The 14,302-nt window shown below is 41.3% G+C and overlaps 1 protein-coding gene across 1 annotated transcript in view; it reads right to left on the bottom strand.

Moving 5' to 3' along the window:
* The window catches only part of SSX2IP (SSX family member 2 interacting protein), a 37,118-nt gene extending 24,093 nt beyond the window's left edge, over nucleotides 1–13,025 (bottom strand). The window contains exon 1 of the mRNA XM_016220660.2: nucleotides 12,882–13,025. The gene's annotated coding sequence lies outside the window, so the exon portion shown is untranslated. The remainder of the gene's footprint in view (nucleotides 1–12,881) is intronic.
* Nucleotides 13,026–14,302: the final 1,277 nt, after the last annotated feature.

Here is a 14,302-nt window from a genome sequence, read left to right on the forward strand (position 1 = left end):
AATATAATTGTACCCTTTCCGAAAGAAAATAATTCTACTAAGTTTCATAAATCTATCATTTTTTCATGTCAAAGAATTTTCTTTCATATATATTTATCTATATTACAGGCAGGAAACTTGAGCTCAGGGAAGTCAATAGCACTACCTGAAGTCACATTTCTAATTGGTTGTGAAGTCTGGACACAGATCTCAGTTTTAAAACTGTGCTCTTTCACTTTATCACCATTCAACCTTTCAACACTGTACATTCAGATATATCTGTCTTCAAAGTAGAATATAATAAAAAGATTTTCATCAACTTTCTTTAAAAGACTGAGTTCCCATAATTTATTTTAATGATTCCATTCAGAGCATACAACTTTAAAGGAACATATCTAGTACTTAAAATTCAGGCACACTTAAAAACTTCTCTGCTATGCCACAAACAATAGCCTCTCTCATTTATACACACTTTGTTTTGAAAAGGCATAAAAACAATCCCCAGAAATGAAATCATTTACATAGAAAGTTTAATGAGGAGGAAAACACTCTTTACCATTTTCTGTAATAAATATTAAGACATCAAAAGTAACTTTATAGTTCAGCAAAAACACTTGTAGTCAGGTTAATCACACCTGTTTTTTTCCCACCAGAAAAGTTCCTTGGCTGGCTTCCCCTTCCCTCTACCCAGAGACTCCGGGACTCTCTATATGCGTCAGTCACTTGCAGAGTTTCGGAAGAGGCAGCCTCTAAGGCGGCCTTCAATTACTCCTGCCTCCTGGTGCCCATACCTTCGGGTTATTCTACTCTGAGTGCGGATGGATTTAGTGACTAGCTTCTAACAAACAATGTATGGAGGAGCTAGAGAATGGGGTTTCGTGGGCTGTGTGGAGGGGATGACGGTGGCCGAGCTGGGCTTGGAAGAAGCAAGAGTCTGGAGGAGGGGAAGGAAGCACACACAGGCGGAGCACAGGCTGGAGGGAGTGTGCCATACGCTTCCTAGCTCGTTCCATCTTTCCCAGCTAGTCTTCACCACACATTTTACATTTCTGTATTCTCCCCCTTCATCTTAATAGATGGAATAATCAATGAATACTCTAGTAAATAACTGATGGCAAATTAACATGTTCATTCCAGCAAGCAAAAGTGGGTAAAGGAAAAGAGTGATGGAAAAGATGCAAAAGATGTGAGTCTTTTAGAGAAAAGTATTGCTCTTCGTTCCCCAAATCTCTCCTAACGCATCTACCCAGTGAAAGAAAGCTCAGCAGAAACCCAAGTAGCATCACGATTACAAGATTTCCTTCACACTGTACACTTTTTACCTGTTCAAGTTCACTTGCAATTCAAACTTGAGAAGGTGCAATTGCCTACCTAATCAGAATTCTAAAACAAACTTCAACCAAGAGTCAGAAAAGAATAGCTTCTCATTATACAGGGATGTGGTAACATTATACCATCTGGGCTGCTAAGTATTGCACAGGATTTTCACAAACAGCTAACTAAAGTCTTTGCTAAAATCTCACGGAGTTAGAGCTACCAAACCGTTGAGTTAAAAAAATAAAATTGTTAAAACTAAGTCTTTGAACATTAGTCCTGTCTTACAAACTTAGTCATAAAACTTGAGAATGTAGTTACCAGCATACTGTAATAGATGTTATTACTCTCAAAAACCAAATTATGATTGTTTAAAAAATTAATACCACCTTCTACGATATTTTTTTCCCAAAGGGGACTATATAGTTTTTAATTCCATTACAAATGCCTCTGCTTAAATAAAATCCCAATTCAGACATGCACATCAGAATAGAAACAATAAAAATTCAAGCTCTAGAAAAATCTTTTTTACAAAATTTAAAATCGAAATTATTTCTTCATCTAAGTGGCATAATTTAATAGTATAGCTATTTTCCACAGAAATAAGTTCTGCATAAGTTAAATTTTAATATATATCTGAATGGCTGAAACTCAAAATCTGGTATTCCCTTAATCATCTGCCCCCTTTACGGAGTCTTTTGCTATGAGGAGGATTACAGTTGGAAAGCCCAGTGCAAACAACGCAAGCCTCACAGGCCTGAGTCAGACAGCGGTCATATTCTGACCAAGTCCCTCTGAGCCAGTTTCCTCACCTGGAAAATGGGGTGATACTGTCTACTTCGTGGGGTGATTGTGGGTACATATGAGGTAACGGATAAAAAACTAAGCACAGTGTGCCTAGGATACAGGGGACTGATTTAACAAACACATGCTCTACATATATTATGAAGTCAGTCCCCACACCCACCCTATGTGTTATATTATTTCCTTTTTACAGATAAGGAAATTGAGGACAGAAGGGTTAGGCTGCCCAAGGTCCTAGAGCTGGCGAGTGCAGAGCTGGGGGTATTTCCCATCCCAGGCTCTGAGCCCATTCCCTTAACCATCATATGCTGTGGCTTCAGTGGATGTGAAGCTCAGGAAGCAGTATCTCCTACAACCACTCATTAAATCAAATCTCCCAACTGGACAAAGACTGAACAAAATAGTGTGAAGGCACAAATTATGGTAAGATCTTTCACAGGTATCCCTTTCGGTTGAGGGATACAATCTCAGTGATGTTTCAAGCCAGAATTTGCCATTAGAAAGGGACCCTCTTAGTACCTGAATAGGAAACTACATTAAATTCCGTATATACACCCTTAAACCAAGTATTCCTGCAGTAGGAGAAACAGTATGCTATAATACTAAAAGCACAGGATGACCAAAGTCAGACCACCTGGTTTCAAAGCCCACTCCCAGCACTTAAGTGGCCCTGAATAAAAATCTCTGGCTTCATTTTCCTCATCTGCAAAAGGAGAGTAAAAAGCATCTTTACCTCAAAGGATTATAATGTGGTTACATAATAAAATTAGCTGCAAAATTTATTAATAACTTTATTAAATAATTTATACACGTAAAGGGTCTTGGGTACACAGCAACGGTTCAAAAATATCAGTTAGCTATTATTAGATAGCTTATTAATTTGAAAAGAGTTCCACGGTATTTTGTTAGCTGAACAATATCTAACATGATCTTATTTGGTCTTTAAAAAAAGTATATATGAGTATATATGCAAAGGTATAAATTCTGCCCTATAAAGACAGAACAAGGAAAACTAGAAGACCAACCTGGGAGCAGAAAAGGGAGGGGCAAGGGCAGGACTTCATCCCTTTCTTCGTGCATTTTCACACACATAAAGATATGGATTGCCCGGCCGGGCATGGCTCAGCGGTTGAGCATCGACCTAGGATCCAGGCGATCGGGGTTTGATTCCTGGTCAGGGAACATGCCCGGGTTGCGGGCTAGCCGATCAATGACTCTCTCATCATTGATGTTTCTATCTCTCTCTCTCCCTTTCCTTTCCTCTCTCTGAAATCAATAAAGATATATTAAAAAAAAAAAAAGATATGGATAATCTTTTTTTTTTTTTTTTGCATCTTCCAAATTTTCTATAAGTGAACGTTTTTCATAGGAGAAAAAAATCCATGTTTTTAAAAGGAAGTCACAGTGATAAGCAGAGGCAATGGGAATGAATAGCACCAGTCTCATACACCAAAACTAATGGCAGAATAGCCTGAGTAATAAAGAATAAACGTATTTCCAGATTAGTCAGTTAATCTACAGTACCTTAACACAAGCAGCCCTGTTGGGCAAAAGCTAGTTAGAAATTATAAAACGTCTCAGAGTTATTCAGATAATCAATTATATAAAGGAAATAGAACATTACCAGAGGTCAGTAATTTGTAGTTTTAGATGGGAACCTGAGAGTCTACAAAAATTTTAAATGTGTAAATCTTCCCACTGATCAATTGTACTTCTAGGCATCTATTATCACATATTCAATCACATACATGAACAAGCATGACATATGATGAAACTGTTGACTGTAGTGTTATTTGTAATGGCAAGAAACTGGAGACAATCTAAATATCCATCAATAGAGAAACAGTGAAAACCCAAATACATATGTATGGTACAGCCAGAAGAAGAGGTACTCTGGGTTTATTAAAGTGAAGGAGGGGTACTTAGGGTTATTAAAGTGAAGGAGATCTGCATGTGTAGCATGAACAAAGGTTATGGATAACAAGAACAGTAAGATCATTTTTTGCTAAATCAAAATATCTAAATACATTTAGGAGAAAGGTCTGGAAAAGTTACAAACTGTTACCAATGACATTCCTGGGGAATGAGATGAGTGGGTGTAGTGAGGGATGGGCCAGGGCTTTCTTTCCTTCCATAACATACCTTTATACAGCTGGAATGTTTTAGAGGCATGAATAGTTCGTAACATTTTTAGAGGCAGTGGATTGATGGAGATTTAATGAAATAAAGTGTGTGAAAGTATTCCCACTTCAATCCCAGACAGCAGCACCCCTGCCCTTCAGTGGAAATATCAACTTAGACAACCAATTACAAAGCTAGCACGTATGGCACATATTCATGCAGACAAGTGAGCAGGGATGATGCAGTCTTCACACTGACACTGTGCTGTCACAGCATGTCTGTGGGGATCCAGCCCACCCCATGTTGTGAAGAGCAAAGACACAGAGTACTGGCCAACCTAGCAAAGGTGGACGCTCCCTCTAGCTCAGTTGTAATCTGAACTTGGTGGGAGGAAAGAAGGGAGGAGACTGACTTTGATTTATAACTATTATGATTCTTTTCAAAAAAATAATGTTCTTAATCTATCAACCTCCATATAAGGTGCATTTCTCAGCTTCAAGAGAGCAGCTCACGAAGTTACAGAGGTAGATACTTGAGTCTATGTCACACTTTCTGGTATTTCATTATAGACAGATTTTTTATTGCTAATGTTTTCATCTATTTTGGTCTTGGTTCTCCAATTAAACTTAGTTTTTTCAGGGCACTGTCATTTCAGGGAAGCTGCACAGGGTATTGAAAGAGTACCAGACAGAGTGTCAGGGGCTGTGGTTCTCAGTGCCACTTCTATCATTTACCACTTCTATCATCTTACCATTGAGCCAGTCATAATTTATTTGGTCTTCAGTTTCCACATCTGTAAAAACAGGAGGTCAAACTAGATGACCTTTAAAGAATTTTCAGGTCATCTATGATTGTTACATTTTTCAAGGGACCAAAAATGGAATCGAGTATAGCTATTTATATCAAAATTTCTTCTTCACATTTCTATAACAGAATGTGCACATGCTGTCTTCACAACCACACGTTTAACCAATGAGATTCTACTTAATTTTAACAATAAAAACAAAATTTGTTATGCATAAACCATTTAATTGAAACAAGTTAAAGCACATGAAAACATATATTAATTCATCCAATCTCAAAATAACTCAAAGTTATTTTCCCCCTACTACAGATGAGGAAACTGAGGCCCAGAGAGTTTTCTTGCCCAAGGCGGCATATCTAGGCTGTGACAAAGCCAAGATTCAACCCACAGTAGTCCAACACATTTAATTATCACACCCTCCTTGCTTTCATGTAGGAGAGGGAGGGAATATACAAAATGTGAGCTGCTTTTTCAAACCAAACACACACACAGGTACTCATTTCTCTATCATCTCACCTTGAGACTAAATTACAATCAGACAGTAACTATTCCAATTGAGTAACTGGAATGTGAACTGTATAAAAACAGACAAAATATTAAATTCAAATAAGCAATTCAAAACAGCATTTTTGAAAAATCTAGTGAATAGAGAGCCCAAATTGCCAGGCTTTCCCCAAACTATCACCCCCTTCTCTCTGTGCTTCCAAAACACTTTGCATTAACCCTATCACAGTACAGATCCAACTGTAATGAAACTCTTCTCTCCACCTAAACAGAGTTTCTGGTCAGCAGGCCTGTCATCATACTGTTTGTACCCTACTTTATTTTGAGATATCATAATTGACCCAGGGTAGGAACCCAATAAAGTTTGTTGAATGAATGTCAATGAAGTTCAATGACATATTAGTGGGAAGCATGGCATTGTAATATTATGATAAACAAGAATCAATACTTTAGCCATGCTGTAACTTACAAGGGCTTTTTAAAAAATTGAATATATTGGGATGACATTGGTTCGCAAAACCATACAGGTTTCAAGTGTACAACTCAATAAAACGCCATCTGCACACTGCATCGTGCGCCTGTCACCCCAAGCAAAGTCTCTTTCTGTCCCCATTCCCTCCCTCGGACCCCCAGCCCGCCTTGGCCCACCTCCACTACCCTCACCCCCTCTCCCTCTGGCAATCACCACACCCTCTGAATCCTGACTAGTGCCAGCTAAGAGAAGCAGGAAGGTGATTTAGTGTACGAATCAAGAGCATGACAATTTACAGACAGTACACCAATTTCAAATTCTTCCAGTGCAGAGGTAGGAACACAGTAATCATACTCTTACATGAGGATTACAAGAAAAGGAACAAAAAAGAAGCACTATTTTTAAATCTAGCTTACTTTGTGAAGTTGAAAGTCAGCTAAGAAGTCCAAATAAGATAAAAAAACAATTACCATTTATTGGTATTTCATTACTAAAATAATTAAGAGGTAACAAAATCTACTAAAGGCAATGGAAATAACAAAGAAACTAATCAGTATTCATTAATGTGTTCTGTAATAGTGTAATCATCTTTCTGTAACAGTTTTTTCAATGTTTAGCCCAAATTCAATCATTGGTTCTAGTTCTCAAATTGTGGTTCCAGGACCAGCGGCATCAACAGCACCTAGGAACTTGTTAAAAATGCAAATTCTCAAGTCCCACTTCAGACCTACAGATTCAGAAATCAGTGTTTTAACAGACCTTCATGTGCTTCTGACACATAAAGTGTGAGAATGTGGTAGTACTCTATAGAATGTGGTTCTATATATAAGAAGCTAGTATTCTTGTTTATGCAGTTTAGATTTCAGAATGTCGAAAAGGTATTCTTTTCTAAGGGTGCTATGGAATGGATTCCAATAATGTAAAAGTGTTCCAAAGTACTAAATGAAAGTTGAAAATAATAGTCCTACGAACACCTGGCTAAGGCTTATTAAACACTGCAGGGCGGGGAGAACCTTTGAAAAACCAGCAGCATGGCAGCTGAAACTCATATATCCTATTCAGACACTCTACAACCTAGACAGCCACTTCTAGGTATAAATCCAAGAAGGTATAAGCCAGGAGGTGTGAACATAAGCTGCAGCCCTCTTCACAATGGCAAACTAACGTAAGAGCATAATCCTAGAAGCAACCACACACCCATCAACAGGAAAATGGACTGTGGCATTTCTGTAAAACAGAATGTCACGCAGCAAGACAACTTCAGTGACATACAATATAGAAAAGCCTCAGCAATATAATTTTAAGTGGATGAATTTCAGCATTATAAAGTGGAAAATGTCTCAAAAGACAGGACATGTAACATATAGTTAGATACAATAAAGCTATATTTTAAAAGATACCAAGGAAATCATGAATATAGGAGTCAGTAAATAGTTGCCTCAGGTGAGGGAAGCAGGAAAAGGGATGGAGGGCCCAGCTGGTTACATTAAGGTTGCTGCCAAGGTCTTAGCTTTATGTTAGATGGTGCCTATTATATTATTAAAATTAAATAAATGGACCAATTATGAGAATGTGTCTTGAGCCAAGGAATATAACTAATCTGATTCTTTGTACCCAAAGTCCTTTTAAAATGTGTTTTTTAAATATATACTGTCCCTCAAATATTTCAAACAATTCTAAATTCTACCCCGTCTGACTATGAGACATCAAGAGCCCTGGGTCTTAGGCCAGACTACCACCACCAACTCAGGGGTTAAACTGTTTTGGGTCACAGAATTCAATGCCAATGACCCTCCCTCCTTAAAAGTATAAAAACAGCCAGTTCTAGCTCATTTCAGAGGATCCATGAAGCATCCACAAATCTGTAAAGGATCCAGGGACGGGAAGTTAAGAACTCCAGTGCTAGCTAACTGTGTGCAACTGTAGGAGAGAACCACCGCTGAGCCTCTACTGCAGCCAGATGTGGCTCACTGGCTATGGCATTTATCCTTATGATGGCCCTAGTAAGTAGATGTAACAAAGAGATTAGTTAACTCATCCAGATACAAACCGGGAAGGCAGGTATAAAAACCCATCTATTTAATCTGGAAGGTAAGTATAAAAACTAGATATTTGTGATTCCAAAGCCTCACAGACTCTGGCCTCCTCTTGACACTCAACCAGTATCCAGAGCGAGTGACATAAATTCTCTGAGCCCATCTCCTTTAAAAAAAATAACACAGCTGATGATGGTTTGTATTTACTGAAGATTTCTAAAATGTCTTGCTTTTACATGCTCGATCTTGGGAAGGCTATTTCTAAAACGTAGATACAGAATAGAAAGAGTAACGCTGAAGGTGCCATCTTTTAGACAGGAAAGCACAACCACCAGATTACAATCAACTGGCAACAGAATGACTAACCTGAGACCAGGACCTTTATAATCCAGACCACTAACTCTCAGGTAAAAAGTACATGCAATGGCTGCTACCTATCTTGGTTACAGCATCTACTGGCCACTCAAACTCTGTACATAATTTTAAAATTATATGTAGAGCTACAACTCTTTTAGAACAATATTCTAGCAGTCTCCTCCCATTTAATGTTTCCAAAATGGGCTCCATTTTCAGCAGCCTCAGCACAAAAATATTACTGGGCAGTTGATGGTCAGGCGCTGGCTGGCTGACTTAGCCAGTGACAATGAGGATAGCGAAGGACAGATAAGAATTACTTCAGAAGTTGAACTAATAAACATGGTGACAAGTATACAAAAGGAAGGCATTTATTCTCCATGTAAAAATCTGTCTCTGGTACCAGACAGAAAATAGTGTCACTTAAGTAAAGAGACAGAAGAGTAAGGTTAATAAAACTGAGTTTGGTTCAAAGTGTGTGGAGATAATGAACTCACTGAGTTTAGAGATGCTGTCATGAGACATTCAAATGGGGAAAAACTAGGGCCTGGAGGTCATTAGACATCAAGGCAGATTTAGCATATATGTGGTAGCTGCATCCATACAGAAAAAAAGGGGAAGCAGAAAGAACATCAACATATAACAGGTGAGTGAAGGTGACCTAGATGTAAGAGATAAAAACAGTGGGGTGGGCAGGCTTTAGGAAAGCCAAGGGGAAAAAGTTTTCAAGAGGAAGGAATGATGAACAGAAACAAATGCCATATAAAGGGCAAGATCCAAGTAGAAAAATATGTTGGATTAGGTGATTAGTGACTTTATGACAAAGCTGAGGTGCAAAAATGGAAATCAGATTTCAGAGAAGTGATCAGCAAATAAGGAGAAAATAAACAAAGATCATTTGTTCAGAAGCTTAGTTTAACAGAACGTATCTGGCCTCTCTGAACGTAGAGGCTTTATCAGATGCTCATGGGTGGATCCATGAGTGACAGACAGAAGTCCTCTCTTTAAGTTAGTTCTTATTCAGTTATAGTATTCTATATCAAATAGAAATTTAAGTGCTCAGTAAATGTAAGCTATTTTTCCTTCCAGGAATTGTTCTGGATATTAATATATTTTCTTATTTAATCATCACAACACTAAGAAGTAGGTGTTATCATCCCTAATGTAAAATGAGGCAACCAAGACACAGAGAAGGGAAAGAAGTTACTTGTTCAAGGTCACATAGCTAGTAGCATGGTGGTCAAACCAAAAATTTCACTCAAGAGTTAAGAAGGAGGGCAGAATATGAAGTAAAGGTTAATAGATGAGAACTGTAAATGTTAGTTAAGATTGCACTGATTGCCCTGCGGAGCTTGGCTCCACGGTTGAGCATAGACCTAGGATCCAGGAGATTGAGGTTCGATTCCTGGTCAGGGCACATGCCTGGGTTTCAGGCTTGATCCCCAGCAGCAGGCGTGCAGGAGGCAGCCAATCAATGACCACTCTCTTATCACTGATGTTTCTCTCTCTCCCTCTTCCTCTCTCTGAAATCAATAAAGATATATTAAAAAAAAAAAAAAAAAAAGATTGCACTGATTGTTAAACTGGCCACAGTTTAAATTCTATTTAAGAACTATTATTAATTTGAATTTCTGTCTTCTCTCATCTCAGATTCATACATTGCTAAAATGTGACATTTTTATGCCTCTTATGACACTCAGATTCTGCACTGCATTATAATTGCGTTATCTCTCCTTCTGAATTGCAAGTTGCTTGGAAACAGGGCTGTATCTTGTTTATCCTTGCATCTCTACTCCCTTGACCTTAAAAGTAGAAGACAGACTTACTGTGGCGTTCATATCACAATGCGTACAAATACTGAATCATTATTATACACCTGAAATTAATGTTATGTCAATTATACCTCAATAATAAAATACAGAAACAAAAAAGATATTCAATATAGGTTGGTTATATGAATAACCATATTTATTTTAAAGTTTCTAGGGCTTCAATAAAATATTTTTAAAATTTTTAATTGCTGTGTAGGGCTGTTGTCTCTCAAATATTACTTAGGTTGTCTATGTTCAGAATACTTTTGGATCACTCAAATTACCAATTTTGGTGGAAATATTTCTAAAGTAAACATCAAATATAATATAATTCCCCTGGATAAAACCTTTTAAGCTTCCCTATTACCTACTGGTCAAAGGTCATATTCTGATTTTCTAACCTTATCACTAACCCACCCCACCTGGCTCTAACTACCAAACCACCTGTACTTCCCCAACGGTACAGTGCACAGAACACGCCATTAAGTGTTCAACAGGTGAACGACACCACCACCTCCTCCGCCTCGGTCAGGACACAGCTGAAATTCTCTTTTCTAAAGCCTTCTCATATTTGCATTTTTTATTTTCTATTTTTGCTCTCTCCCTTACTATACTATAAATTTCCTAAAACAAACTTCACAAGGCAACACTCAATATTTTTATCCTCAGGTCTGGCAAAGTAGAGGCTTAGTAAGTGTTTAATATTTATTAAAACAATAAATTATTTAAAGCATAATTCAGTAAATCTGCTGGTACTATATAATACTGACCTATAAAAAGTAAAAATTTTAGATAGTTTTCCATTATCAATAATGAATGGTACACTTTTCTATTCTATCTCAATCTATAAGTTCATGAATTCAATATAGCTTGTACCTTCATCAGCAGCTAATCATGATCACCATCACCAAAGACACAAAACAGACCCACTGAGGCAATACCAAAACCTCTCTGTGACCTGGTCAAACGGTATGGAAAAACATCCCTTAAAAAGCTTTGGAACTGCTCCAATTTAAGCATGTGATATGAATTAAAATCACACACTTCTGGGCTCTCTAGGTGCATATTACATAGAAGATACTCAATGCCTCCTTTTATAAAAACTGTGTCATACCCAGCTTTGTTAAAGAGCAGCTATCTCAGGATTTTGGGTAGGCCAAGAATATAACCTGATTTCGTGTTGGCCTTGAGGCTTTGGCAAGTCATCTGAACAATTAACATTTTAGTTTTCTTATATACCGCCTCAGGGTGTATGGAACATAATATACTTTAACAAGTCTTGTCATATGGTGCAATGTGTTAGGAGGAGATCTTCACATTTCATCCTAGAATAACAAGTCCTTGCAGTTATCTCCAAGCTGCTCCACTCTTGTTACTTAACCCTGGGGCTTTATTATCTTCATTGTACACGTGGGGAAGAGAAGGCAAGGAAGGGTATACAATGACTTGGCTGAAAAGACCCAGCAAGTCACTAAAAAAAGCCTTCATTTTAACCATCAGTTACTTCATTCTCTTTGCAAAGAACCATTTTCAGAAACTTTCACTGACCACAGGCACAATAGTTTCAAATTATTAGCTTTTCCTCGTTTAGTTTGAATGAATAACCTAAGCTTCCTAGGCCTGTAGGTTAAGATAGTTCTAGGATTGGATGGATGAAGTTTTGCTGACTGAATCCAAGTTCATAAATCCATCTTCTTCTAAATTTCAAGATAGCTTGACCTAAATTTTAACTCTAAAGGCATTTTTTCTCTGTTTCTCCAGATCTCTCACTCTTTTCAAATTCTGTTCAGTCCCCTAAATGTGTTAAGTCATACCCTACCTTTCCAGGTCAGGGTCAAGGCTGCCAGAATTTTCCTCTACTTAAAACAGAAAACCAATCCCTCCTTAGTCCTGAAGGATTCCAAGGCACCCATCACTCGCAGCCAACTCTAGACCTAGACTCCAATCTGAATTGTTAGGGAAGCCCAGCATTTTCTAATTCCAGGAAACCCCTCTTTACATGTCTGAACCACCCTCAGAGGAGTGCCTCTTCTAATACCCCATTATGGTGTCCAGAAACGGGAAATCTCAATTCGCTCATACTCAGCAAGAACCCTATCAGCGATGCGAGTAGTGAAAATGGAGCAATCATTAACCATAAACCCTGAAGTGGGGTAATAATCTAAAGATCCCATATTACAGGTGCTGGGAACCAATTATTTAGCAGATTCCATTTCCTGGGCCCAAGTGACTTGCATAACTGGGCGATCGGCATAGTATAAAAGGGGGCAGGGAGCTCCTCATTCAGTTTACTGTACTGCACTGTAAAATTCTACACCGAAATATTCTCACCCACGCCCGCTTCCTAGATGATGGAAGTTCTTCCCCTAGACATTTAACTATCACCGGGGTTCTCTTCCTCTGCAGCGGCCCCGGGCCACCCAGCAACTCGATTCTAACGACGGCTCCCGGGGCTCGCGGCTCCCGCTACCAACCCCGCAGCCCGCACGCCGCGCAGCCTATGCAGACACCGCAGCCCCACGGGGCCATCCCCTCCACCCCCAGGTCCCCGCGTCGCTCCTCACTCCACGCCAGGCGCCACCCTCTCCATCCGGGAGAGGATTTAGGTTCCCCGGGCCCGACCCCTCCGGTAGGCACAGCACTGCAGCGCCGGCCGGAGCGGTCCCCGAGCTGGCACCTACCTCCCACCTCCACCTCCGGGCGCGGCCGGGGTCAACGCTCGCCCGCCTCCGCCAACGGCCCCAACGGCCGCGCCGACCCTCTGGTAGAGAAGCGGGGCGCCGAGCCCGGTGCCGACGCTCACCTCGGCGCCCACCCCCGGAGGGTCTGCCCCTCCCCAGCTGGCGCGTCACTATCCCCGCCGCGGGGCTAGGTTCTCACCGTCACCGTCCCCGGGAGCCGCGGGGGGGGAGGGGGGACACCGCTCGGCGTCCTAGACGGGATCGCGCAGCCCCAAGGGCCCGCACCGCGCGCGGCTCGCAGCGCCCCGGGCCGGCGGCCCCGCCTCCGCCTCCGGCTCCCGCCTTCCCGGTCCCAGGCCGGGCCCCGCTCCGCCCCTCGCCGCCACCTCCCCGCCTCCGCAGGTTCGCGAGGTTCCCACCCCGCCCCGCGCCGCAGGCCTGGCCGCCTCCCATTGGCTCCGCCCGTTGCTAGGCGATGAACAACCGCGGCCCGCATTGGTTCCGTGGGGGCCTCCGGAGTCTCCTCCCCGCCTCCAAAAAAACCCCGAGAAGAAGAAAACCTTATCCCTAGAGCCGGGCAGGATGCTGGCGCAGCTGCGGCCGCGGCACCTGTTACGCCCCGTGATTCACCCGCGCGGGCTGCGCTCCCTGCCCCTCCTCCTGCCCGCGGGGCTCGGGGCCCCCTGGGGGAACGGGGGTTGTGGTGCATTAAAGCACGTGTTCCGGGCCCCAGTGAACCCCAACACCCACCCCAGCGAGCGAAAGTGACGGTCCCCGACGAGCCACGTGCACTTGTGAAAGTGGAGAAATAAACCAAACGACAGCCGGCCTCCAGAATTAGGTCAGGCCTGGGAAGGAAGTTTCAAGCGTCGGGAACGGTGGGTGCAAACGACCCAACCTGGAGAAAGTTACATGTAACATTAGGGCAAAGAAGATGACCTAGGCGGGAGACAATGGGAAGACTAAGAAAGGGCACTTATGATCTAGAAGTTTGCAGAAATGTCTCCCATCCACCCAGCAAAATATGTGAGAAGAAAATGTGCGCCTGCTGCACCCGCAGCCGGGGTCAGGCGGGCTCCTCCCCTGTTCGCCGTCACCCTAAAGCTCTCCGGGGAGGGAGAGAGGCCTGAGGAAGGAAAGAAGATCAGAGGGGGAAATCGCAGGCATATGAATTGAGTTATAAACACAAAGATGTACTTTCATGGAGTGTGTGTGTGTGTGTGTGTGTGTGTGTGTGTGTGTGTGGAGGCCAAAGGATTTATTTTACTCAGGAGGGGGGGAAAGGTTTGGTATTTTAAGGAGGCTCCAGAAAGCACTATGACACTAAAATACCAAAATAGTATGAGACAAGAAAAAGAAATATTAACAATGAGGAACAAGGGAGGGACGAGTGCCCCCTCCCTATATACACGCACATATCC

The sequence above is a fragment of the Miniopterus natalensis genome, chromosome 9 (genome assembly GCF_054644295.1).
Source record: "Miniopterus natalensis isolate mMinNat1 chromosome 9, mMinNat1.hap1, whole genome shotgun sequence".
NCBI lineage: Eukaryota > Metazoa > Chordata > Mammalia > Chiroptera > Miniopteridae > Miniopterus > Miniopterus natalensis.